This window comes from Bacillus rossius, chromosome 11 (assembly GCF_032445375.1).
Source record: "Bacillus rossius redtenbacheri isolate Brsri chromosome 11, Brsri_v3, whole genome shotgun sequence".
NCBI lineage: Eukaryota > Metazoa > Arthropoda > Insecta > Phasmatodea > Bacillidae > Bacillus > Bacillus rossius.
The window spans coordinates 10371320-10396824 of NC_086338.1; the positions used below are offsets into that span (position 1 = coordinate 10371320).

Genomic DNA, 25505 nt, shown 5'->3' on the forward strand with positions numbered 1-25505 from the left:
CTGGACTCGTCTCTCACCTGGAACGACCACGTCTCGCACATGGCCGGCCGCGCTCGCACGGCCATGCAGGCTCTCCGGCCCGTCCTCTCGCCGCGCAGTCCTCTGCCTCTGGACATGCGGGTGCGCCTCTGGCAGGCGCTTGTGCTGCCCATCCTGCTCTACGGTTGCGTGGTGTGGGCGTACGTGCCACCTTTCACCTTTCGGCCAATCCGCTCTACCTACCGTTGGTGCCTGCGGTACCTCCTCGCCACACCCCATCGGACAGCCGCCGCCCGCATGTACGAACTCGCCGGGGTAGCTCCGCCCGAAGAGGTTGTCCGCCGCCTGGCCTCCGCATTCTTCCGCCGTGCTGCCCGGCACCTGAACCCGGCCATCGCCTCCCTGGCGGACTACGACCCCACTGTGGCCCACCCTCATCGCCGTATCAAGGACTTTGTGTTGGCCGACCCACCCTAATGTTGACGTTCATCACTTTGCGGACTTGTGTAACTTGTTAGGTCTCTGTTCTTGTGTATAAGTGTTTCGTGTATTTGCTATTACCGTTTGTTCCCTTGTATATTACTCACTTTGCTTGCTATGTAATTGCTCATGTTCACTGTTAATTCACTTATTTATGTACGCTAATCGGCATGTTATTTAACCACTTTGGTGTCTATATTTACTCATGTACTCTAGGTTTTTTCTATGTTAATCATTTTTTCCTAGTCAATAATTGTATTTGCTGCTGTGTATGTATATTTATAATTAGCTGTTAAGATCGTATTATTTAGACTTATGTAAGCGCGCAAAAGCGCAGGGTCGCTGGGACGTGCGGTTCCCTTCGGCAGCCGGGTGTCTTAATGTATGCCATGTTCCTAGTAAGTAAGAAAAAAAAAAAAAAAAAAAAAAAAAAAAAAAACTTGCACTTCGGTTGAGCTGACCTCTGCGATTACCCCAAATGTGGGTAACTCGGGCGCGTAATTTTTGGTAGTCGGGACTGCGTTCGCGCTGTCCCGGTGAAAAAATTTCAACTTAGTAGTTGTGAAGTAGTGTTAAGAATTATGTACAGTGAAGTGTAATTTTTTTTTTTTTTTCATCTGTGTATGGTATGTAATGCATTCGTAGGTCTCAAGTTTACGGTGCCTTGGCGAACAACCCCACCGTCTTGAAAGTGCGGAAGGAAGGTACGTAATTGTGCATGGTAATAGTTGAAAAAAGAAAAAAAAAATTCCCATGAACGATACTTGTCCAATTCGATTTTTCAGATTTCCCCCTCCCCGCCTCACCCCCGGGCCCAGTGGTTTAACGGTAACCGGCCCAGTGTGTAAACACTGGGCACAACAAAAAATTGTTTAAAGACTCATCAAATGTTCCCCTCCACGGAAATCTTTAGTTTTTTTTTTTTTTTTTTTTTTTTTTTTTTTTTTTTTTTTTTTTAAAGTGGGGCCCCGAGGGGCCCACACACAAAAACATCATTTAATACATAAAGATACATACAAGGCAGTTGACAAGAACACTGTACAGAACATAAACACAAAGATGAAGAACATGACGATGCTGGACCCCGCCAACACGGAGGTTCTTGAAGGCCCCGGCTACTTGTTGGGTGGAGGGGGGGTGAGGGACTGCTGAGGGTGAAGAGATGCTGATCCAGGAGCCGCGCAGCTGATGGAGGCCGCGCGGAGAAAACGGCGATGCTGATGACGATGGGAAGAAGTCGGAGTGGCGATGTAGATGGTGAACTATGGTGGCGGGTCCGCGGAGGCTACCGGTGGACGTGGAGGTCTACGTCGTCATCTACCGGGCCCACCGGCCGCCGGGACGTCGTCAGCGTCGTCGTCGGAGTCGTCGCGTAAGTGGTCAGTCGAAAAGAGCGGTCGTCGTGGGTGGGGTGCAGGAGGCAGCGGCTCCGCAAGTTGAAGGATGAGGGGGTTGTCGCTGCGTCGGCATCGGCGTAGGAAGTAAGTCGTCATGGAGCGAAGGAGAGGGTGAATGTGGGGCAGGCCGGAGTCTGCCAGGAGAGTCAGCCTGGAGGTGGCGCGGGGGAGTCCGAGAAGGAGACGAATCCCCAGGAAGTAGGTGCGGGTAATGGGGCGGAGGTTGAAACGGGATGAATGAACCCACACGGGGGCTGCGTAGGTGAAGCGTGGGATGACGTAGGAATGAAATGCGGTGATGCGAACCGGGAGGGGGGTGCCAGATGAGGGTCGCAGTATCGGTGCCAGCTGCGCCAAGACCGCCCTGGATTGAGTCTTCATGGAAGCAAGGTGCGGGATGAAAGTGAAGGTTCTGTCCAGGGTCACCCCCAGATAGCGGACCTCGGGTGACCAGGGGATGGCAGTGCTGGAAACTCGTGGGGGGTGGTCCTGGCGTGGGTGGATACGTGAGAAGAGAATGGACTGGGTCTTCGAGCAGTTCAGCCCGATGCCGTGCGCGAGGAACTGAGTAGAGAGTGATGTGAGCCCGCGGCTCAGGCGGTCGCCGAGCATCCGCTCGGAGACGGAGGAAGCGAGGAGGCAAGTGTCATCGGCGTACTGAACCAGGTGAGTGCCAGGTGGTGGTTGCAGGTCGGCGATGTGAAGGGTGAAGAGAAGGGGTGAAAGGATGGCGCCCTGGGGGACGCCGGCCATGATGTGACGGGGGTCGGAGAGTTCGCCCTCCACCCGAACCCGGAAGGTACGACCCCCCAGGAACGAGCAGAGGAGGCGTATGAGATGAGGTGGAAGGTCGGTGGCAGAGAGACGGTGAATGAGTTGTGAATGGGGCACGGAATCAAATGCCCGGGCAAGGTCCAGAAGCACCATGCCCGTGTGTTGGCGCCGTGCGAAACCTTGGACAGCCAGCACCGCCACACGGGCGATAGCGTGGGAGGTGGAGTGACGTTTGCGGAAACCGAACTGGTGATGGGGGAGAAGATGCAAGAGGTTGACGTGAAGGAGAAGGCGTGTGAGAATGGTCCGCTCTGCGACCTTCGAGATGATGGGTAGAAGAGAAATGGGGCGGTACGATGATGGTAGGGAAGGGGGCTTCCCGGGTTTGGGTATGGGTGAGACAATGGCCACTTTCCAAGGGGTGGGGAAATGACAGAGAAGGAACATCGCGTTGATGATGCGGGTAAGGAAGACCGTCGCCTTCCGAGGAAGAGCACGGAGGACGGGTGCAGGCAGAGAGTCGGAACCGGGGGCAGAAGGGGGCTTGAGACGGAGGAGTGTGCGCACCTCCGACGGCGTGGCGAGAGGGAATGGCAGAGAGTCCGGAAGAACGGGCAGAGTGACGTGATGTGCGAGGGGGGGGGGGTGTGTCCCCGTCGTCCGAAGACTCGGAGGAGAGGGTGGGGGGGTCAGCGGAGGCAAACGTGGTCGCGAGGTAGGCAGCGACCGCCTCCGATCGCTCAGGGGCAGTCTCCGCCACCCCGGCCGGGTGGGTGAGTGGGGGAATAGTGGTGGGGACCGATCGGAGGCGCCGGACGTAGGTCCACAGAGAGCCGGATGCAGAGGCGAGGGAGCCGAGACGCCGGGTCTCCAAATGCGCCTTCCACGCCGCGACCATCCGGCGGCACCGGCCCCGCAGCAGGAGGAACACCATCCGTGTCAACGGGGACCGGTTGGCCTGCCACAGGCCGCGGAAGCGGTCGCGCAGGACCACGGCGTCACGCAGGTAAGGCGGGAAGGGGGTGATGCGGGTACTTGGAGTGGCCAGCGGAATGTGAGCGGAGGCGGCCGCAGAGACGGCCCGGGTGAATGACACGACGTTGGCGTCGAGACGGTCGGGGGTGTCGAAGGGGAGGGTGAGGTCGAGTGATGATGAGAGGGTGGCCTGGAACCCATTCCAGTCGGCGTTGCGGAAGTCGAAGCGGGGAAGGTGCGGGTTGGAATGGGGGTAGAAGTGAAGGGAGCCGAGGACGGGCAGGTGATCCGAGGCCCCGGCGGTGAGCGTGGTGAGACCAGAGACGATGGGGAGCGGTGTGGTGAGGGCGAGATCGATGATACTGGGATGACGGTTGTGCTGAGCGGGGAAGAATGTGGGGGAGGCGGGGGCGCAGATGGAGAGGTTAGTACGCCGGAGGAGCTGACGGAGGGAGCTGCCTCGGCGGTTGGCCGCGACGCAGCCCCAGTAGGGATGGGTGGCGTTGAAGTCCCCGGCCAGCACGACATGGGCATCGAGCCGACCGAGGGCGACAACGGCGGCAGAGGGGAAGGCAAATTGGGGTGGGAGATACACGGAGACTAGAGTCAGGGAGTAGGGCTGTCCGAACAGGCGCACGGCCACAGCCTCAGTCGCGGGTGAAGGGTGAATGTGTCGGCGGTGATGGGTGAAGGTGTCGCGCACCAGGAGCGCCACCCCACCCCCCCGACCATCACGGTCGGAGCGGTGGACGGCATATCCCGGGACGCGGAGGGGTACAGCGGGGGTCAGCCAGGTCTCTGATAGGAACACGACATCGGGTGAGTGCTCGTCGACGAGGTGAAGGAAGTCGAGAAGCTTAGGGAGCAAAGAAAAGGCGTTCCAGACTAGGAGCTTAAGGGGCGGCGGGGGATCCATCGAAGAGACCCAGAAGCGCTTGGAGGAGCACCTCGAATCTCTCCGAAGGGGACTTGGCATGGGACAGGGCGGTCAGGGTGCGGCGAATGAATGGGAAGTACTGCCGAAACAGCTGGATGAGGTCTCGTATGATCGTGGCGAATGAAGTGTCGTCAGCGTCCGGTCGGTGAGATGAGGGGTCCTGAGGTGCAGATGGAGATGGCCCGTCGCGGGAGGGGAACAGGGTGGCGGCGGCGGAACCGCGCCGAGTCCAGGCGTTGGAGGTGACGGCGGGAAAGGCACGAGCGTCGGTCAAGTTTGGCGGTCGCGGTCGCGGTGCGGGGGTGGCCTCAGGCTGTTGTCGGGGGGGGGTGGCGTCTGAGGTAGGCCTGGTTCACCCGGCAGTCCATGGAAGTCGCGAAGTGCGCCTCGCCGCAATTGACGCACTTCGGAGTCGTCGATGTGCACTCGCGGGACCGGTGGGGCCCGGCACACTTGAAACAGGCCACCGGCCTCTCGCAGCGTGTGGATGGGTGGCCGGCCTGCTGGCACCGGTAACACTGCGGGACCCGCCCGCTGCCACGATAGCGTTCGACGGAGACCACCCAGCAGCCCAGGGAGCGTAGAGCCAGGAAGGGAGCTGCCTCCCCCAGGTGGTGAGTATTAACCAGGAACGGACGGGTCGTGGCGGTGTCGGTGACGCGGAGCGGAGTGACGGAAGCAACGGGTAGGTCCAGGTCGAGGAGGGCGGCGTGCACCTCCTCGGGAGTGGTGGTGAGTGGGAGACGCTTCAGGACGAGTCGGTCCCCCTTCTCATCCTGTCGCAGATGCGTGAAAGGCTGATGGCCGAGCCGGGTGAGGTGGTTGAACAGGAAGGTGTGATCAGCGGCGTTAGAGGTGTAAAAGGAGGTGCGGCCGTCGACGGAGGTGATGGATAGCTTGCCAGAGAGGAGCGACTGAAACGATTGGGCCAGGGTGAAGGGGCTGGTGGTGATGGGGAGGCGGCAGCCGATGGGCGGCATGCGGGTAGGCTTGGCGGTGGCGGCGGAGGTGGCAGATGCGGGGGCGGCAGCAGGTTGGGTGGGAGGCCGGGTGCGGGGTCCAGGTGCAGATGCGGAGGTGGATGGTCGAGGCGACGGCTGACGAGCAGCGGAGGTCGATGGCTGAGTCGCGGCGGTCGTAGTCGGTCGGGGGGTGGTGCGGCGGGTGAGGTGTGAGATGCGGGATGACGTGGATGGTGCAGGTGACGAGTCCCGGGACGAGGTCCCCTCCTCGCCGGCGGAGTCGAGCTCGAGGGCGCCAAACCGGTTGGAGATGGAGGTGCGGTCCTCGGCGCGCCCCATCCTCGGCCGCTTCACTGTCCGGCGGGGGAGGCTGAAGCCGGTGTCCATCGGCACGTCCCGGGGGGCCGCAGGCTCGACAGGGATGAGTGGCAGTGAGGGGGAAGGCGCTGAGAATGGTGAGGAGATGGGGCGAGAAGCAGAGGGGGTGAAAGTGCAGACAGTCGTGGTCGTCATGGTGGTGGTCGTGGTGGTGAGGGTCGCAGCCATGGTGACGTCCGGGGTGAAGGGGGTGTCGGAGCAGAAGCCAGGTGGCACCATCTGGTGATGCTTTGACTCCGACACCTTCGTGCAGCGCTCCTGGGTGCGGATCCCGGTCTGGGTGGGGGTGGGGGGCGGCGAGCATCCCTCTGCTCCAGCATCGCCCGAGGCACCCGTCCGGTCTCGGTGGCCACCAGGAGGCCTGGTGTAGTCCCTCAATGGCGGTTGGAGTCGGCCCTCAAAGTCGGAGTCCCCCAGGGGCGGGTCCTCCCCGGACCCCCCCTCGGCCATGCCGACGAGAAACAATCAAGTCGGCAGGCCAAGAGCCACACCTGGGAGGAACTACTCTTCTCGGCCACCTGGTGACAGCCCCAGGAAGCAGCAGCAGCAGTCAGCAGTCAGTTAAAGGTGGAAGAAGATGGAGTGAATATAATAGGAGTGATGCTGAGTAGAACTTGTAATTAAAAAATAAAATAATAATTAGTGGAACCCGAGGGTTGAATTTATTTCTGCAGAGTCCCCCCAGCAATGCCCAGGGGGGGACCCTGTTGCTTGCTGCTGAGAGTTACCAGATCCGGATATGCACCCAGCAGCAAGTCTTCGCACCAGAAACGACTGGTCGGATTATAAAAGCACGCGAGGAAAACTCGAATTAACTAAGGAAATCCCTGCAAACCACTCAGAGTAGCACCTAAGAGCAGTTTGAAGGGAAACCAGAGCACGGTTGAAACTTTGAAAATCCGGACTATATAGGAAAAATGTGCGGACCACCACTAATGGTGAAAATAGCGTATGGTCGTGCAGCCTGAAGCCGCGAATCGTCCGAAAATCGCCTCGTGGGACACGGCACTCGATATTTCGTGAAACCCTAGGTATGTTGCTAATGGAAAAAAGTTCCCCTCTCGACTGTACCGTGGTGCCCGCCTTTTTGCCGAGGCGGACGCGACGACCCGAGTGCCGCCACGCGGCAAACGGGGTAACCAAATGCACGCGGCGGTCGACCGTCGCCGTGGGTACAGAAACAAAGGAAACGAGGTGCGAGTATAAACGGGCAGTTGTAGGAAGAAATTGTATTTGCATTGTTGGTGTGTACTGTCATGTAGTGTGATGAACTGGCACGGGAGTGTTATGTCTGGGGAAAGAGCTGTTTCGGAGGTAGAAGTACATAACCTCAAAACACGTTGATGAGGTGGTCCGAGCTCCAAGTGAAATAGAAAAGCGAAACACTGCGCAGCATACTTACCTGGCGTAGGGGCTACCCTGTGTGCGGGTCGTTTTGAGTGTGCTTACGCGCGTAGTTGTGCTCGTTTTGCTGGTTTTCGTTTTTCCCCCCCTCCCCGCTTCACCCCCGGGTCCATCGGTTTTGCTGTAACTCCGCGAGTGTGTAAATTCCTGGTCGTGTGCGCGTGCGACGGTGCTGCCGCCTAGCGGCGGCAGTTAGAAGCTGCTGGAGTTGCGGTGCCTGGTGCTGCTCCTGGTGGCGGGATCTTCAAGCTGCTGGCCTGCGCGCGACTTCGCCGAGCGCCGCCTGGATGGTGCTGCCCCTGGTGGCGGCCTGCGGAACTCCGTGCTGCCCGCGCCCTGTGTCGTCATCACGGGCGATCGTCAGCTGAATAATGTGAGCCCGACCCATATTTCACGCCCGATTCAGATCTGTTTTATTTCCCTTATTTTCTGGTTTCTTTTTATGATACTTGTTGTTCCACATTTTTTCCTTGCTGGTTCTATTTATTTTCTGCGCATTCAATTACCGTTTTTGCTGTTCGCGCTTGCTGCTCCTTGTGACGAGTCCGCGTGTCATGGCCGCCAGGTCTCTCGTTCCTGCACATTTAATTTTGCAAGGCCGACTCATGCCTTTCTGTTTGCACTATTAATTGCTGCTGCGTTTATTTCTGTTTTCGTGATTGCTGATTATTTATTGGTCCCTGATCTGTGTCTCGCGCGCGGTTTATTTACGTTTTCTGTGTTCGCTGATTTTTCGTTTTGCTGTTTGCGATCTCGTGGCATTTTTGTGGTCGTCATTTCGTGTCCTTTTGCTCTGTACTTTCGTGTTTCCGCTCTGTATTTTTCCTGCATTCTGTTCTTGTGTTTGGGTCTCGTGTCTTTCGCTCCATTGCGTATTTTTCGTTGCCGATTTGTTTATTTAGTATTTTTGTGGTTCGTGTTTTCTGTTTGCTATAATAGTCTCGCTGGCCATCTTGTCTTCTTCGGCTTGCCTGGTGGTTGGCCTCTGGCAGTTCCGGCAACGGCCGGTGCTTGTTTTCTGTTGCAGTTAATGGCCGCCTATGTGGCCCGCAATCGATTGCTGTTGGCCTCGTTAGTTGGAGCGCGGCATACTTGCGGCCACTTTTATTTATTTCATTTTCTGTTTCTGCGCGCAGGTTTCGTTGTGTGTTTGTCATCCTGCTTTGGGTCTTTGATATATTCTTTTTGCTGTTCTTTTATTTATTTATTGTCTCTTTATTATGGCGAGTGAGCCTACTCGCGAAGACATTTCCTGGGCCTCTGATTCTGATGCTTCCGAACATTTCTATGTCTCTGAAGGTCCTGCCCAGCCTGTGCGTTCTGGGTCTCTCTCCCAGCCTTCTGTTTGTGTGGCAGTCAGCGCGGTGGCGCCTGGCTGCATTGTGTCGGCTGTGATGTCGTCCTCGCAACCTGAGCGGATTGCGCGGCCGCTGTCTCGGCAGCTGGCGCGCGCTGCTGTTGCTGGTGACTCCGCCCCCCGGCCTGGGGCTGGGTCGCGGCGCTCCCTCAGTCTTGATCGGCGGGCGGATGGCCCCCGCACTCGTACCCAGTCTTCGTACGTTGGGTCCAAGCCGCCCGGTGGGGGCGGCGTGTCGCCGCCTGTGACGGATCCGTACGCGGCCCAGCGGCCCGACCTGACGCCGCCATCTGCCTCGGGGGTGGACCAGTCCCCCGGTGGTTCGCGCCAGCTGCCTGCGATGCCTGTTGCTGTCTCTTCTGCTGTGGGGCTGCCGGTGGCCTGCCTCCGGTGTGCCACCACCACCGCCACCACCTCCAGCGTGACGACGACCAGCCGGACGACTGCTGCTGGGGGGCACGTCTTTGCGGTGCCTGACTATTCGCTGCGGTATCGTGGCATGGCGGGCGATTCTACTGCGCCTGCTGTCACTGTGGCGCCTGTGGCTGCGGATGGCGCGCCCGCGCCGCCCGTCTCGTCGGGTGCTGGGGTTCCTGTGTCTGCTTATTCAGGTCCTCCTTTGGTGGTGCCCCGCCCGAAGCCCCTGGTGGTGGCTCCGCGGGACCAGGAGCCGGTGCAGCTGGGCAAGCGGAAGCGCGCGGCGGCCCCGGGCGACCATTTGCTGTCCCCTGACTCGGAGCGTGAGGAGCAGGGTGGGGGTTCTGGTGGGCCTATGCCTTCCCGGGCCAAGCCGCCGCCCAAGGGGAAACGCCCCAAGTCTGGGGGTGCCCGTGGCCGGTCGTCCCGGCTGTCGCAGACCTCTGGTGATCTGTCTACCTCCCGGGACGACCTCTCCGATGTGTCTGCTGTTGCGGGCCCCAGCTCTGGCCGCCCAGCACGGCCGCCAGCGCCTAGTGCCCCCTCGCCGCGGCCGGCGGTGTCTTCTGCTGGTGGTGCGCCCGCCCCTGGGCCGCCTCCGACTGGCAGGAAGTCCTGGCCGCCTGTCATCGTGTGCCAGGGCGGTCTTTCGCCCACCGCGCTTCGGGACCTGCGGGACCTCCGTCCCCACTTTACTGCTGACTTTGAGGCTAAGAGTTTCGCCCGCACGTCCACTTTTCAGATGCGCAACAAGGCGGACTTTGAGAAGATGCGCACTATTCTGCGGGAGCGTGGCATGGCGTTCCACACCTGGGCCAGTCAGGAGGACCGCAATGCTCGGGTGGTGATCCGGAACCTCCACCTGGACACCCCGGTGGAGCTCATCTCCGAGTTCCTGACGGAGCAGGGCATCGCCCACAGCAAGGTGGTCCGCATGGGCAGCCGCGGTCCGCAGCCCAACCCCTGGCCGCTCTTTCTCGTGGTGCTGAACGGGATGGAGCAGAAGGCGCAAGCTCTCCAGTTGAAGCACCTGGGCCACGTCGCGGTCAAGGTGGAGCTGTACCGCGGCAGCCTTCGGGCTGTCCAATGTTACAGGTGTCAGGAGTTCGGCCACTCCAGCCACAACTGTGACAACCCCGCTGTGTGTGTGCGCTGTGGAGGCGCCCATCGGTCCACTGTCTGCACGCTTGATCCTGCCTCTCCGCCCACGTGTGCGCTGTGTGGCCTGGATCACCCGGCCAACTTCTCTGGCTGTCCTCGGTTGGCGTACGAGGAGCGTCAGGCGCGCCGCCGCAAGCCTCCAGCCCGGGGCCCTGGCGGGTTTGATGCGACCCTGGGCAGTCAGTTTCCGGGTCTGCCGGCCTCTCGTCGTGATGGCGTGGACTACGCGGGGGCGGTTGCGGGCACTTCCCGCGGCCGGCCTGCTGCAGGCGGTGCAGATGCGCCCCCCGAGGGCGGGCGCGGCTTGGCTGCTGATGTGCAGGAGATCATCCGCCTGCTGAAGGACCTGCGCCTCTCGTCCTGGCTGCAGTGCATCCGGCGCACGCTTGTTGCCCTGACGCGTGCCCCCACTCTCCGGAGAAGGGCGAGGTGCTGCTGTCTGCTCTGCTGCGGCTCTTTGGCGATGACGATGCGGGGCCCGGGCAGGCTGTGCCTGCCGCTGGTGCTGCCTCTCATGACTAGCCTGCTTCTGTGGAATGCCCGGTCTGTCCGTTATCATTCCCAGGAGCTGGCCGACATCCTTCACCGCTGGACGCCCGACCTGGTGCTGCTCACCGAGACCTGGCTGAAGCCGCACTTGGCGCTTGACGTCCCGGGCTACGTGTGCCACCGGGCTGACCGCCCTGCTGGGCCGCGAGGCGGGGTTGCTGTGCTGGTGCGGTGCCACATCCCCCACTACCGCCGTGCTGTTCCTGCGCTGGCCGCGGCGGAGGCGGTGGCTGTTCGGCTGACGTCCACGCGCCCGGCCCTCACGGTGGCGGCCGTCTACCTGCAGCCTAATCGGGTGCTGCCCGCGGCGGACCTGATGCTGCTGGCCCGGCTGGATGGTGCTGTCCTGCTTGCTGGCGATTTTAACTGCCGCCATACTCGCTGGGGCTGCGCCACCGACACCTTCCGTGGCCGCGCCCTTTTGCGGTTCACCGCTGCGTGCGACCTCTCCATCCATGCGCCTCCCTCGCCTACCTACTGTCCTACCCGGGCTAACCAGCGCCCTTCTGTCCTGGATTTGTGCCTGACCACCCAACGGCTCACCGTCGTTTCCTTGGCCGTCCTCTCTGACCTCACCTCGGATCACTTACCGGTGGTCGGTGTTCTCCAGGGTCTTCAGGCTGTTGGCCCTCCTTTGCGGCGCCGCGACTACCGGCGGGCGGATTGGCCGGCGTTTCGGAGGCACCTGGATGACCAGCTGGACCTTGGGCTGACGGTGGCGACCCCCGAGGACCTGGATGACGTGGTGGAGCGGTTCGCTGCCGCCATTGGCAGTGCGGAGCGTGCGGCCATCCCGTTGCGGCCGGTGCGCCCGGGGGGCAAGTCTTTGCCACCCCCCCTGCGTGCGCTGATCCGGATGCGGAATGCGGCCCGGCGTTGCTGGCAGCGCCTGCGCCACCCCCAGGCGCTGGAGGACTACCGGTTCTTCAAGGGCCGCTGCCGCCGTGCCGTTACCGACTGGCAGGCCTCTCAGCACCTTCTGGCCCTGCAGTCTTTATCGGCGCAGACGGGCTCGGTGTGGGGCTACGTCCGGGGCCTGCGCTCCCGTGCCGCTGGTGTCCCGCCACTGCAGTCTGGTCAGCGCTTCCTGGATGACCCCCGGGCTAAAGCGGAGCTGTTGGCGGGCCACTTCGAGTCCACCTTCGTGCCGCACGCTGTCCCGGCGGCTGGGCCGACTGCTGCCGCCTTCCGGGATCTGCCGCCGCTGCCGCTCCCGGCCGCCGTGGGCTCCCTGCTGGTCACGCCTCGTGAGGTGGAGCGTGCCGTGGGCCGGCTGAAGCTGGGGAAGGCCCCTGGCCCTGATGGTGTGCGTCCCGTCCTGGTGCGGTCTCTCTCCCGGAAGGCGCTCATTTACTTTACGAAGATTTGCAATTTCTGTCTTCTTCTGGCTCACTTTCCCTTGCCGTGGCGCCATGCTGTTGTTGTCCCGAAGACGCACCCTGCCTCTCCAGATGTTGCCCAGTACCGTCCCATCTCGTTGTTGTCCTGTCTATCCAAGGTCTTCGAGCGCATGGTCCTTGGCCGCCTGGGGCTTCATCTGGCTGTCAGTGACGCTCTCCCGGACTTCCAGTTTGGGTTCCGCCGGCACCTGTCGGCTCTCCATGCGGTTGCCTATGTGACTGACCTGATCTCTGCCGGCTTCAATCGGCGGGCGCACTCAATCCTCGTGCTGCTGGACTTGAAGCGCGCCTTCGACTCGGTGCACCATGCCGCCCTGGTGCACAAGCTGCGGCAGTCGGAGCTCAGTCCTCATCTGCTGAATCTCCTCCAGAGTTTCCTCGCTGACCGCACGTTTGCTGTCCGTGTTGATGGCGCGCTCTCCGGGATTCATCGGGTGGCTGCTGGTGTGCCGCAGGGGGCGATTCTGAGTCCCACGCTGTTTGCTGTGTTCCTGGCGGACATGGCGCCCCCCCCGGGGGCTACTTTGGCGCTCTACGCAGACGACACGGCGGTCCTGGTCTCCGGTGACGACGCGCAGGTGCTGCAGGCGCAGGCGCAGGCGGCGTTGCGTCATTTGAGCGGCTACATGGCCTCCTGGGGCATCTTGCCAAACCCCGCGAAGACCCAGGTGCTCTTCTGCACCAAGCGCCGCCGCCGGCCCCCGGCCCCCCTGGTGCTCCTGGGCGGCTTGCTGCCGTACTTGCCTGCTGTGAAGTACTTGGGGGTGTTGCTGGACGCCTCTTTCGTCTGGCAGCCCCACATCACGGCGGCAGTTCGGAAGACCCGGATTCTGCACCGGACGTTGCGGCCGGTGCTGGGGGCGCGGAGTGGCGTGCCTCAGCCGACGCGGCTGTTGGTGTACAAGACCTACATCCTGCCGGTCTTGCTGTACGCTTCGGTGGTCTGGGCGGCGCTCCCCCGGACTTGCTGGCGCCCCATCCATTCGGTGCTGCACGCTGGCCTGCGTCTGGTGCTCGGGTACCCGCTGTGGACGCCCGTGGAGCTGTTGTACCGCCTCTCTGGTCTCCGGCGGCCGGTGGAGATGGTTGCTGCCTTCGCCCGGCGGTTCTTCAGGCGCAATGCGCGCAGCCTCAACCCGTTGGTTCGGTCTATTGGGGACTACGACGTTGCTGCGCCACACGCCCATCCCCGGTTACGTGACATTCTCCGTGACGACCCACCATAACATTGACGTTTTCCTGTGCTGTGCTTCGTGTGACTCTTGATGTCGTCGGTGTTCGTTGTGTGCTTCGCTGTGTTTTTTGTTTTCTCTTTCAGGGCTATTTTTGAACTTTAATTGCTTTCTTGTGTCAGGGTGATGTATGTATTTTGGTGTATTGGTTGCTGTTTGTGTTTATTAAATTAGTGTTTTGTGTGCCTTCCCCCTCCCTCCTAGACCCAATTGGTTCTCTGTTAGGGTTCGGGGGGGTGCTCTTGTTCAGCCTTCTGCTGTTTCCTTCTTTTAGGGTTATGTTTCATAGTTTCATTTTTTGCCTGCGCAGGGTGTCTTTTCGTGCTTTTGTTTTGCGCCACGCCTCTCGTGGGTGCCTTATGGCCTACTTCTGGCCTTTTTTAGTCGGGGATTTAAATTTTTATTGCTTTCCCCCTTCGTTTGCTGGTATGCTGCTATTATGCTGCCACTTTGCTTTAATTGTTTTTAATTATTTTCATTTCTTCCTGCAACCAACATGGCTGCCTTTTAGTTTATTCTCTGGGGTCTTTTCTTGGCCTCTCTAGGCTTTCTCTTGCGATGTTTTCGCTCGTCGCTTTTCCTTTGTTTTCGCGTCCCGCGAGTGTTCGGGTCGCCTCTTTTCCAATTTTTTATGGCCTCGGTGGCGTTTAGCCGCCCTCGGTTTGTTTTTTGTTTTCTTGGTCTCGTTGCTGTTTTCGGGGTTTTTATTCCCCGCTTTTCTCCTCGCTAGCCGTTTCGGGGCTTCTCCTGTTCACAGTTCTTACTCCCATTTTCCTTTTTCAATTTGTTTCGGGGTTTTTCGTGTTTTTCCCCTACTATTTTACCGACTTGTTTTCTTTCGTTCTTTTTGTGTATTTTTCTTTTCGATTTGTTGTCATGTAAGAGCCTGCGGCTGAGGCATGTCTGTATATTTTTGTTTGTAAACCGACCAAGGTGTACTTTTTATTTGCTGTAAATAAATGTTTTGAACTGAACTGAACTTGCACTTCGGTTGAGCTGACCTCTGCGATTACCCCAAATGTGGGTAACTCGGGCGCGTAATTTTTGGTAGTCGGGACTGCGTTCGCGCTGTCCCGGTGAAAAAATTTCAACTTAGTAGTTGTGAAGTAGTGTTAAGAATTATGTACAGTGAAGTGTAATTTTTTTTTTTTTTTTCATCTGTGTATGGTATGTAATGCATTCGTAGGTCTCAAGTTTACGGTGCCTTGGCGAACAACCCCACCGTCTTGAAAGTGCGGAAGGAAGGTACGTAATTGTGCATGGTAATAGTTGAAAAAAGAAAAAAAAAATTCCCATGAACGATACTTGTCCAATTCGATTTTTCAGATTTCCCCCTCCCCGCCTCACCCCCGGGCCCAGTGGTTTAACGGTAACCGGCCCAGTGTGTAAACACTGGGCACAACAAAAAATTGTTTAAAGACTCATCAAATGTTCCCCTCCACGGAAATCTTTAGTAAAAGGCGAAAGATTTATGCGTTTGAAGGGAAACCAGAGCACGGTTGAAACTTTGAAAATCCGGACTATATAGGAAAAATGTGCGGACCACCACTAATGGTGAAAATAGCGTACGGTCGTGCAGCCTGAAGCCGCGAATCGTCCGAAAATCGCCTCGTGGGACACGGCACTCGATATTTCGTGAAACCCTAGGTATGTTGCTAATGGAAAAAAGTTCCCCTCTCGACTGTGCCGTGGTGCCCGCCTTTTTGCCGAGGCGGACGCGACGACCCGAGTGCCGCCACGCGGCAAACGGTGTAACCAAGTGCCGCCACGCGGCAAACGGGGTAACCAAATGCACGCGGCGGTCGACCGTCGCCGTGGGTACAGAAACAAAGGAAACGAGGTGCGAGTATAAACGGGCAGTTGTAGGAAGAAATTGTATTTGCATTGTTGGTGTGTACTGTCATGTAGTGTGATGAACTGGCACGGGAGTGTTATGTCTGGGGAAAGAGCTGTTTCGGAGGTAGAAGTACATAACCTCAAAACACGTTGATGAGGTGGTCCGAGCTCCAAGTGAAATAGAAAAGCGAAACACTGCGCAGCATACTTACCTGGCGTAGGGGCTACCCTGTGTGCGGGTCGTTTTGTGTGTGTTTACGTGCGTAGTTGTGCTCGTTTCGCTGTAATTCGGTTTTCCCCCCCTCTCCGCTTCACCCCCGGGTCTAGTGGTTTATCGGTGAACTCGCGAGTGTGTAAATTCCTGGTCGTGCGCGCGTGTGACGGTGCTGCCGCCTAGCGGCGGCAGTTCGAAGCTGCTGCTGCTGCGTCCGCTGGTGCTGCTCCTGGTGGCGGGATCTTCAAGCTGCTGGCCTGCGCGCGACTTCGCCGAGCGCCGCCTGGATGGTGCTGCCCCTGGTGGCGGACTGCGGAACTCCGTGCTGCCTGCGCCCTGTGTCGTCATCGCGGGCGATCGTCAGCTGCCTAATGTGAGCCCGACCCATATTTTTCCCCTCAGTCTGATCTGCTTCGTTTTGCCCGCTTTCTGGTTTAATTTCATGCTGTCTGCTGTTGCATATTTTTTCGTTGCTGCTTTTGTTAATTTTCTGCGCTCTTATTTACCGTTTTTGCTGTTCACGCTTGCTGCTTCCTGTGACGAGTCCGCGTGTCATGGCCGCCTGGACTCTCGTACCTGTACATTTAATTTTGCTTGGCCGATTCGTGCGTTAATGTTTGCGTTTTTACTTTTTGCTGCACTTATTTCTGTTTTCGTGCTTGCTGATTATTTATCGGTCCCTGTTCTGTGTCTCGCGCGCAGTTTATTTACGTTTTCTGTGTTTGCCGATTATTCGATTTGCTGTTTGCGACCTCGTGGCATTTTTGTGGTCGTCATTTCGTGTATATTTGCTTTGTGCTTTCGTGTTTCGGCCCTGTCTTGTTTCTGCTTTCCGTTTTTGTGCCTGTGTCTCCTGTCTTTCGCGGATTTGCGTATCTTTTGTTGCCGGTTTAATTCTTTTCTTAATTTGTGGTTCGTGTGCCCTGTCTGCTACTCTTGTGTCGCTGGCCATCTTGTCTCTTTCAGTCGGCCTGGTGGTTGGCCTCTAGTAGTCTCGGCAATAGCCAGCTCTTGTTCACGCCTGCTGTTAATGGCCGCCCTCGCGGCGTACAATCGATTGCTGTTGGCCTCGTTAATTGGAGCGCGGCATACTTGCGACCAATTACTTATATTTAATTTTCTGTTCCTGCGCCCAGGTTTTGTTGTGGGTTCTTTTTGCTGTTCTGTTACTTCTTTATTTTCTTCTTATTATGGCGAGTGAACCTACTTGTGACATTATTTCCTGTACCACTGATACTGATGATTACGAACATTACTACATTGCTGACTGTCCTGCCCAGCCTGTGCGCACTGTGTCTCTCTCCCAGCCTTCTGTTTGTGTGGCGGTCAGCGCGGTGGCGCCTGGCTGCATTGTGTCACCTGTTATGTCCTCCTCGCAGCCTGAGCGGATTGCGCGGCCTTTGTCCCGGCGACTGGCGCGCGCTGATGGTTCTGGTGGCGATGGCCCCCGGCCTGGGGCTGGGGCGCGGCGCTCCCTCAGTCTTGATCGGCGGGCGGATGGCCCCCGCACTCGTACCCAGTCTTCGTACGTTGGGTCCAAGCAGCCCAGTGGGGGCGGCGTGCCGCCGCCTGTGACGGATCCGTACGCGGCCCAGCGGCCCGGCCTGACGCCGCCGTCTGCCTCGGGGGTGGACCAGCCCCCGGGTGGTTCGTGCCAGCTGCCTGCGACGCGTGTTGCTGTCTCTTCTGATGTGGGGCTACCGGTGGCCTGCCTCCGGTGTGCCACCACCACCGTCCCCACCTCAAGCGTGACGACGACTAGCCGGACAACTGCTGCTGGGGGGCACGTCTTTGCGGTGCCTGACTATTCGCTGCGGTATCGTGGCAAGGCGGGCGATTCCACTGCGCCTGCTGTCACTGTGGCGCCTGTGGCTGTGAATGGCGCGCCCGCGCCGCCCGTCTCGTCGGGTGCTGGGGTTCCTGTGTCTGTTTATTCAGGTCCTCCTTTGGTGGTGCCCCGCCCGAAGCCCCTGGTGGTGGCTCCGCGGGACCAGGAGCCGGTGCTGCTGGGCAAGCGGAAGCGCGCTGCGGCCCCGGGCGACCATTTGCTGTCCCCTGACTCGGAGCGTGAGGAGCAGGGTGGGGGTTCTGGTGGGCCTCTGCCTCCCCGGGCCAAGCCGCCGCCCAAGGGGAAACGCCCCAAGTCTGGGGGCGCCCGCGGCCGGTCGTCCCGGCTGTCGCAGACCTCTGGTGATCTGTCTACCTCACGGGACGACCTCTCCGATGTGTCTGCTGTTGCTGGCCCTAGCTCTGGCCGCCCAGCACGGCCGCCAGCGCCCGGTGCCCCCTCGCCGCGGCCGGCGGTGTCCTCTGCTGGTGGTGCGCCGGCCCCTGCGCCGCCTCTTACAGGCCGGAAGTCCTGGCCGCCTGTCATCGTGTGCCAGGGGGGTCTTTCGCCTACTGCGCTGCGGGACTTGCGGGATCTGCGGCCGCACTTCTCTGCAGATTTCGAGGCCAAGAGTTTCGCCCGCACGTCCACCTTTCAGATGCGCAACAAGGCGGACTTCGAGAAGATGCGCACCATTCTGCGGGAGCGTGGCATGGCGTTCCACACCTGGGCCAGTCAGGAGGACCGCAATGCTCGGGTGGTGATCCGGAACCTCCACCTGGACACCCCGGTGGAGCTCATCTCCGAGTTCCTGACAGAGCAGGGCATCGCCCACAGCAAGGTGGTGCGTATGGGCAGCCGCGGGCCTCAGGCCACTCCTTGGCCGCTCTTTCTCGTGGTGCTGAACGGGACGGAGCAGAAGGCGCAGGCTCTCCAGCTGAAGCACCTGGGACACGTCGCGGTCAAGGTAGAGCTGTACCGCGGCAGCCTTCGGGCTGTCCAGTGTTATAGGTGCCAGGAGTTCGGCCACTCCAGCCACAACTGCGACAACCCCGCGGTGTGTGTGCGCTGTGGGGGGCCCCACCGGTCTACCGACTGCTCGCTTGATCCTGCCTCTCCGCCCACGTGTGCGCTGTGTGGCCTGGATCACCCGGCCAACTTCTCTGGCTGTCCTTCTCGGTTGGCGTACGAGGAGCGTCAGGCGCGCCGCCGCAAGCCTCCAGCCCGGGGCCCTGGCGGGTTTGATGCGACCCAGGGCAGTCAGTTTCCAGGTCTGCCGGCCTCTCGTCGTGATGGTGTGGACTACGCGGGGGCGGTTGCGGGCACTTCCCGCGGCCGGCCTGCTGCTGGCGGTGCAGATGCGCCCCCCGAGGGCGGGCGCGGCTTGGCTGCTGATGTGCAGGAGATCATCCGCCTGCTGAAGGACCTGCGCCTCTCGTCCTGGCTGCAGTGCATCCGGCGCACGCTTGTTGCCCTGGCGCGTGCCCCCACTCTCCTGGAGAAGGGCGAGGTGCTGCTGTCTGCTCTGCTGCGGCTCTTTGGCGATGACGATGCGGGGCCCGGGCAGGCTGTGCCCGCCGCTGGTGCTGCCTCTCATGACTAGCCTGCTTCTGTGGAATGCCCGGTCTGTCCGTTATCATTCCCAGGAGCTGGCCGACATCCTTCACCGCTGGTCGCCCGACCTGGTGCTGCTCACCGAGACCTGGCTCAAGCCGCACTTGGCGCTTGACGTCCCGGGCTACGTGTGCCACCGGGCTGACCGCCATGCTGGGCCGCGTGGCGGGGTTGCTGTGCTGGTGCGGTGCCACATCCCCCACTACCGCCGTGCTGTTCCTGCGCTGGCCGCGGCGGAGGCGGTGGCTGTTCGGCTGACGTCCACGCGCCCGGCCCTCACGGTGGTGGCCGCCTACCTGCAGCCTAATCGGGTGCTGCCCACGGATGACCTGGTGCTGCTGGCGCGGCTGGACGCTGCTGTCTTGCTCGCTGGCGATTTCAACTGCCGCCATACTCGCTGGGGCTGCGCCACTGACACCTTCCGTGGCCGTGCGCTCCTGCGGTTCACGGCTGCTTGCGATCTGACCATCCATGCGCCTCCCTCGCCTACCTACTGTCCCACCCGGGCTAACCAGCGCCCTTCTGTCCTGGACTTGTGCCTGACCACCCAACGGCTGACCGTCGTTTCCCTGGCCGTCCTCTCTGACCTCGCCTCTGACCATTTACCGGTGGTCGGTGTTCTCCAGGGTCTTCAGGCTGCTGGCCCTCCTCTGCGGCGGCGCGACTACCAGCGGGCGGATTGGCCGGCCTTTCGGAGGCACCTGGATGACCAGCTGGACCTGGGGCTGACGGTGGCGACCCCTGAGGACCTGGATGACGTGGTGGAGCGGTTCGCTGCCGCCATTGGCAGTGCGGAGCGTGCGGCCGTCCCGTTGCGGCCTGTGCGCCCGGGGGGCAAGCCTTTGCCGCCGCCCCTGCGTGCGCTGATCCGGATGCGGAATGCTGCCCGGCGTTGCTGGCAGCGCCTGCGCCACCCCCAGGCGCTGGAAGACTACCGGTACTACAAGGACCGCTGCCGCCGTGCAGTTACCGACTGGCAGGCCTCTCAGCACCTTCTGGCCCTGCAGTCTTTATCGGCGCAGACGGGCTCGGTGTGGGGCTACGTCCGGGGCCTGCGCTCCCGTGCCGCTGGTGTCCCGCCGCTGCAGTCTGGTCAGCGCTTCCTGGATGACCCCCGGGATAAAGCGGAGCTGTTGGCGGGCCACTTCGTGTCCACCTTCGTGCCGCACGCTGTTCCGGCGGCTGGGCCGACTGCTGCCGCCTTCCGGGATCTGCCGCCGCTGCCGCTCCCGGCCGCCGTGGGCTCCCTGCTGGTCACGCCTCGTGAGGTGGAGCGTGCCGTGGGCCGGCTGAAGCTGGGGAAGGCTCCTGGCCCTGATGGTGTGCGTCCCGTCCTGGTGCGGTCTTTCTCCCGTAAGGCGCTCATTTATTTTACGAAGATCTGTAATTTTTGTCTTCTTCTGGCGCATTTTCCTCTGCCGTGGCGCCATGCTGTGGTTGTTCCGGTTCCCAAGACGCATCCTGCTTCCCCTGATGTTGCCCAGTACCGCCCTATCTCGTTGTTGTCCTGCCTCTCTAAGGTCTTCGAGCGCATGGTCCTTGGCCGCCTGGGGCTTCATCTGGCTGTCAGTGGCTCTCTCCAGGACTTCCAGTTTGGGTTCCGCCGGCACCTGTCGGCTCTCCATGCGGTTGCCTACGTGACTGACCTGGTCTCTGCCGGCTTCAATCGGCGGGCGCATTCCATCCTTGTGCTGCTGGATTTGAAGCGCGCCTTCGATTCTGTTCACCATGCTGCCCTGGTGCACAAGCTGCGGCGGACGGAGCTGAGCCCTCATCTGCTCAATCTCCTACAGTGTTTCCTCGCTGACCGCACGTTTGCTGTCCGGGTTGATGGCGCGCTCTCCGGAATTCACCGCGTGGCTGCTGGGGTGCCGCAGGGGGCTATCTTGAGCCCCACGCTGTTTGCGGTGTTCCTGGCGGACATGGCGCCCCCGCCCGGGGCTGCGTTGGCGCTCTACGCTGATGACACGGGGGTCCTGGTGACCGGTGACGACGCGCAGGTGCTGCAGGCGCAGGCGCAGGTGGCGCTGCGTCACTTGAGCAGCTACATGGCCTCCTGGGGCATCTTGCCGAACCCCGCGAAGACCCAGGTGCTCTTCTGCACCAAGCGCCGCCGGCGGCCCCCGGCCCCCCTGGTGCTCCTGGGCGTCTTGCTGCCGTACTTGCCTGCCGTGAAGTACCTGGGGGTGTTGCTGGACGCCACCTTCACCTGGCAGCCCCACATCACGGCGGCGGTTCGGAAGACGCGGATCCTGCACAGGACGTTGCGGCCGGTGCTGGGTGCGCGGAGTGGCGTGCCTCAGCCGACTCGGCTGTTGGTGTACAAGACCTACATCCTGCCGGTCTTGCTGTACGCGTCGGTGGTCTGCACGGCGCTCCCCCGGACTTGCTGGCGCCCCATCCATTCTGTGCTGCACGCTGGTCTGCGCCTGGTGCTCGGCTACCCGCTGTGGACGCCTGTGGAGCTGCTGTACCGCCTCTCTGGTCTCCGGCGGCCGGTGGAGATGGTTGCTGCCTTCGCCCGGCGGTTCTTCAGGCGCAATGCGCGCAGCTTTAACCCGTTGGTCCGGTCTATTGGGGACTACGACGTTGCTGCGCCACACGCCCATCCCCGGTTGCGTGACATTCTTCGTGACGACCCACCCTAACTTTGACATTTTTACGTGCTGTACGTCGTTTGACTCTGGCTGTCTTCGGTGTACTTTGTGTGCTTCGGTGTGTTTTTGTTTTCTTTTTCAGGGTTTTTTTGGACTTTACATGCTTTATTGTGTCAGGGTGATGTTTGTGTTTAGTGTCTTGTTTGCTGTCTGTGTTTATTAAATTAGTGTTTAGTGTGCCTTCCCCCTCCCTCCTCGCTGTTAGGGTTCGGGGGGGTGCTCTTGTTCAGCCTTATGCTGTGTATTTATTTAAGGGTACTGTTTCATTGAGTAACTTCTTGCCTGCGTTGGGTGTCTTTTAGTGTATTTGTTGCGCCACGCTTCTCGTGGGTGCCTTCTGGCTTCCTCTGGCCCTTTCTTGTTGGGGGTTTATTTGTTATTGCTTTCCCCCTTCGTTTGCTGGTATGCTGCCGTTTATGCTACCACTTTGCTTTAATTGCATTTAATTAATTTTACTTTATTTCTGCAACCAACATGGCTGCCTTTTCGGTTATCCTTTGGGATCTTTTCTTTGCCTCTCTAGGCATTCTTTTTGCGATGTTTTTAATCGTCGCATTCTTTTGTTGCCGCGTCCCGCGAGTGTTCGGGTCGCCTTTTTTCCTCTCTCTTTTGGCCTCGGTGGCATTTCGCCGCCCATTCTTCGTTTTTTGTTTTCTTTGCCTCGTGGGTGTTTTCGGGGTTTTTATTCCCCGATCTCCTTCTCGTTAGCTGTTTTGGGGCTTCTCCTGTTTCTGGTCATTTTTCCTTTCCCCTTTTTCAATTTGTTTTGGGGTTTTTCGTGTTTTTCCCCGCTTGTTTTTTACCGACTTGTTTTCTTTCATTCTTTTTGTGTCTTTTTTCTTTAAATTTGTTATCATGTAAGAGCCTGCGGCTGAGGCATGTATTTGTACCTTTTTGTTTGTAAACCGACCAAGGTGTATTTTAATTTTCTGTTAATAAATGAACTTGAACTGAACTGAACTTGCACTTCGGTTGAGCTGACCTCTGCGATTACCCCAAATGTGGGTAACTCGGGCGCGTAATTTTTGGTAGTCGGGACTGCGTTCGCGCTGTCCCGGTGAAAAAATTTCAACTTAGTAGTTGTGAAGTAGTGTTAAGAATTATGTACAGTGAAGTGTAATTTTTTTTTTTTTTTCATCTGTGTATGGTATGTAATGCATTCGTAGGTCTCAAGTTTACGGTGCCTTGGCGAACAACCCCACCGTCTTGAAAGTGCGGAAGGAAGGTACGTAATTGTGCATGGTAATAGTTGAAAAAAGAAAAAAAAAAATTCCCATGAACGATACTTGTCCAATTCGATTTTTCAGATTTCCCCCTCCCCGCCTCACCCCCGGGCCAAGTGGTTTAACGGTAACCGGCCCAGTGTGTAAACACTGGGCACAACAAAAAATTGTTTAAAGACTCATCAAATGTTCCCCTCCACGGAAATCTTTAGTTTTTTTTTTTTTTTTTTTTAAACAAGTGGGGCCCCTAGGGGCCCACACACAAAAACATCATTTAATACATAAAGATACATACAAGGCAGTTGACAAGAACACTGTACATAAACACAAAGATGAAGAACATGACGATGCTGGACCCCGCCAACACGGAGGTTCCTGAAGGTCCCGGCTACTTGTTGGGTGGAGGGGGGGTGAGGGACTGCTGGGGGTGAAGAGATGCTGATCCAGGAGCCGCGCAGCTGATGGAGGCCGCGCGGAGAAAACGGCGATGCTGATGACGATGGGAAGAAGACGGAGTGGCGATGTAGATGGTGAACTATGGTGGCGGGTCCGCGGAGGCTACCGGTGGACGTGGAGGTCTACGTCGTCATCCACCGGGCCCACCGGCCGCCGGGACGTCGTCAGCGTCGTCGTCGGAGTCGTCGCGTAAGTGGTCAGTCGAAAAGAGCGGTCGACGTGGGTGGGGTGCAGGAGGCAGCGGCTCCGCAAGTTGAAGGATGAGGGGGTTGTCGCTGCGTCGGCATCGGCGTAGGAAGTAAGTCGTCATGGAGCGAAGGAGAGGGTGAAGGTGGGGCAGGCCGGAGTCTGCCAGGAGAGTCAGCCTGGAGGTGGCGCGGGGGAGTCCAAGAAGGAGACGAATCCCCAGGAAGTAGGTGCGGGTAATGGGGCGAAGGTTGAAACGGGATGAATGAACCCACACGGGGGATGCGTAGGTGAAGCGTGGGATGACGTAGGAATGAAATGCGGTGATGCGAACCGGGAGGGGGGTGCCAGATGAGGGTCGCAGTATCGGTGCCAGCTGCGCCAAGACCGCCCTGGATTGAGTCTTCATGGAAGCAAGGTGCGGGATGAAAGTGAAGGTACTGTCCAGGGTCACCCCCAGATAGCGGACCTCGGGTGACCAGGGGATGGCAGTGCTGGAAACTCGTGGGGGGTGGTCCTGGCGTGGGTGGATGCGTGAGAAGAGAATGGATTGGGTCTTCGAGCAGTTCAGCCCGATGCCGTGCGCGAGGAACTGAGTAGAGAGTGATGTGAGCCCGCGGCTCAGGCGGTCGCCGAGCATCCGCTCGGAGACGGAGGAAGCGATGAGGCAAGTGTCATCGGCGTACTGAACCAGGTGAGTGCCAGGTGGTGGTTGCAGGTCGGCGATGTGAAGGGTGAAGAGAAGGGGTGAAAGGATGGCGCCCTGGGGGACGCCGGCCATGATGTGACGGGGGTCAGAGAGTTCGCCCTCCACCCGAACCCGGAAGGTACGACCCCCCAGGAACGAGCAGAGGAGGCGTATGAGATGAGGTGGAAGGTCGGTGGCGGAGAGACGGTGAATGAGTTGTGAATGGGGCACGGAATCAAATGCCCGGGCAAGGTCCAGAAGCACCATGCCCGTGTGTTGGCGCCGTGCGAAACCTTGGACAGCCAGCACCTCCACACGGGCGATGGCGTGGGAGGTGGAGTGACGTTTGCGGAAACCGAACTGGTGATGGGGGAGAAGATGCAAGAGGTTGACGTGAAGGAGAAGGCGTGTGAAAATGGTCCGCTCTGCGACCTTCGAGATGATGGGTAGAAGAGAAATGGGGCGGTACGATGATGGCAGGGAAGGGGTAGGTCCACAGAGAGCCGGATGCAGAGGCGAGGGAGCCGAGACGCCGGGTCTCCAAATGCGCCTTCCACGCCGCGACCATCCGGCGGCACCGGCCCCGCAGCAGGAGGAACACCATCCGTGTCAACGGGGACCGGTTGGCCTGCCACAGGCCGCGGAAGCGGTCGCGCAGGACCACGGCGTCACGCAGGTAAGGCGGGAAGGGGGTGATGCGGGCACTTGGAGTGGCCAGCGGAATGTGAGCGGAGGCGGCCGCAGAGACGGCCCGGGTGAATGACACGACGTTGGCGTCGAGACGGTCGGGGGTGTCGAAGGGGAGGGTGAGGTCGAGTGATGATGAGAGGGTGGTCTGGAACCCATTCCAGTCGGCGTTGCGGAAGTCGAAGCGGGGAAGGTGCGGGTTGGAATGGGGGTAGAAGTGAAGGGAGCCGAGGACGGGCAGGTGATCCGAGGCCCCGGCGGTGAGCGTGGTGAGACCAGAGATGATGGGGAGCGGTGTGGTGAGGGCGAGGTCGATGATACTGGGATGACGGTGGTGCTGAGCGGGGAAGAATGTGGGGGTGGCGGGGGCGCAGATGGAGAGGTTAGTACGCCGGAGGAGCTGACGGAGGGAGCTGCCTCGGCGGTTGGCCGCGACGCAGCCCCAGTAGGGATGGGTGGCGTTGAAGTCCCCGGCCAGCACGACATGGGCATCGAGCCGACCGAGGGCGACAACGGCGGCAGAGGGGAAGGCAAATTGGGGTGGGAGATACACGGAGACTAGAGTCAGGGAGTAGGGCTGTCCGAACAGGCGCACGGCCACAGCCTCAGTCGCGGGTGAAGGTGGAATGTGTCGGCGGTGATGGGTGAAGGTGTCGCGCACCAGGAGTGCCACCCCACCCCCCCGACCATCACGGTCGGAGCGGTGGACGGCAT

General features: G+C 59.7%; 1 non-coding gene across 1 annotated transcript; it reads right to left on the minus strand.

Moving 5' to 3' along the window:
- Window positions 1-14779: 14779 nt before the first annotated feature.
- LOC134537136 (U5 spliceosomal RNA) lies at window positions 14780-14899 on the minus strand. Its single transcript, XR_010075948.1, has one exon. It is a non-coding gene; the product is annotated as a U5 spliceosomal RNA (small nuclear RNA).
- Between the last annotated feature and the right edge of the window lie 10606 nt (window positions 14900-25505).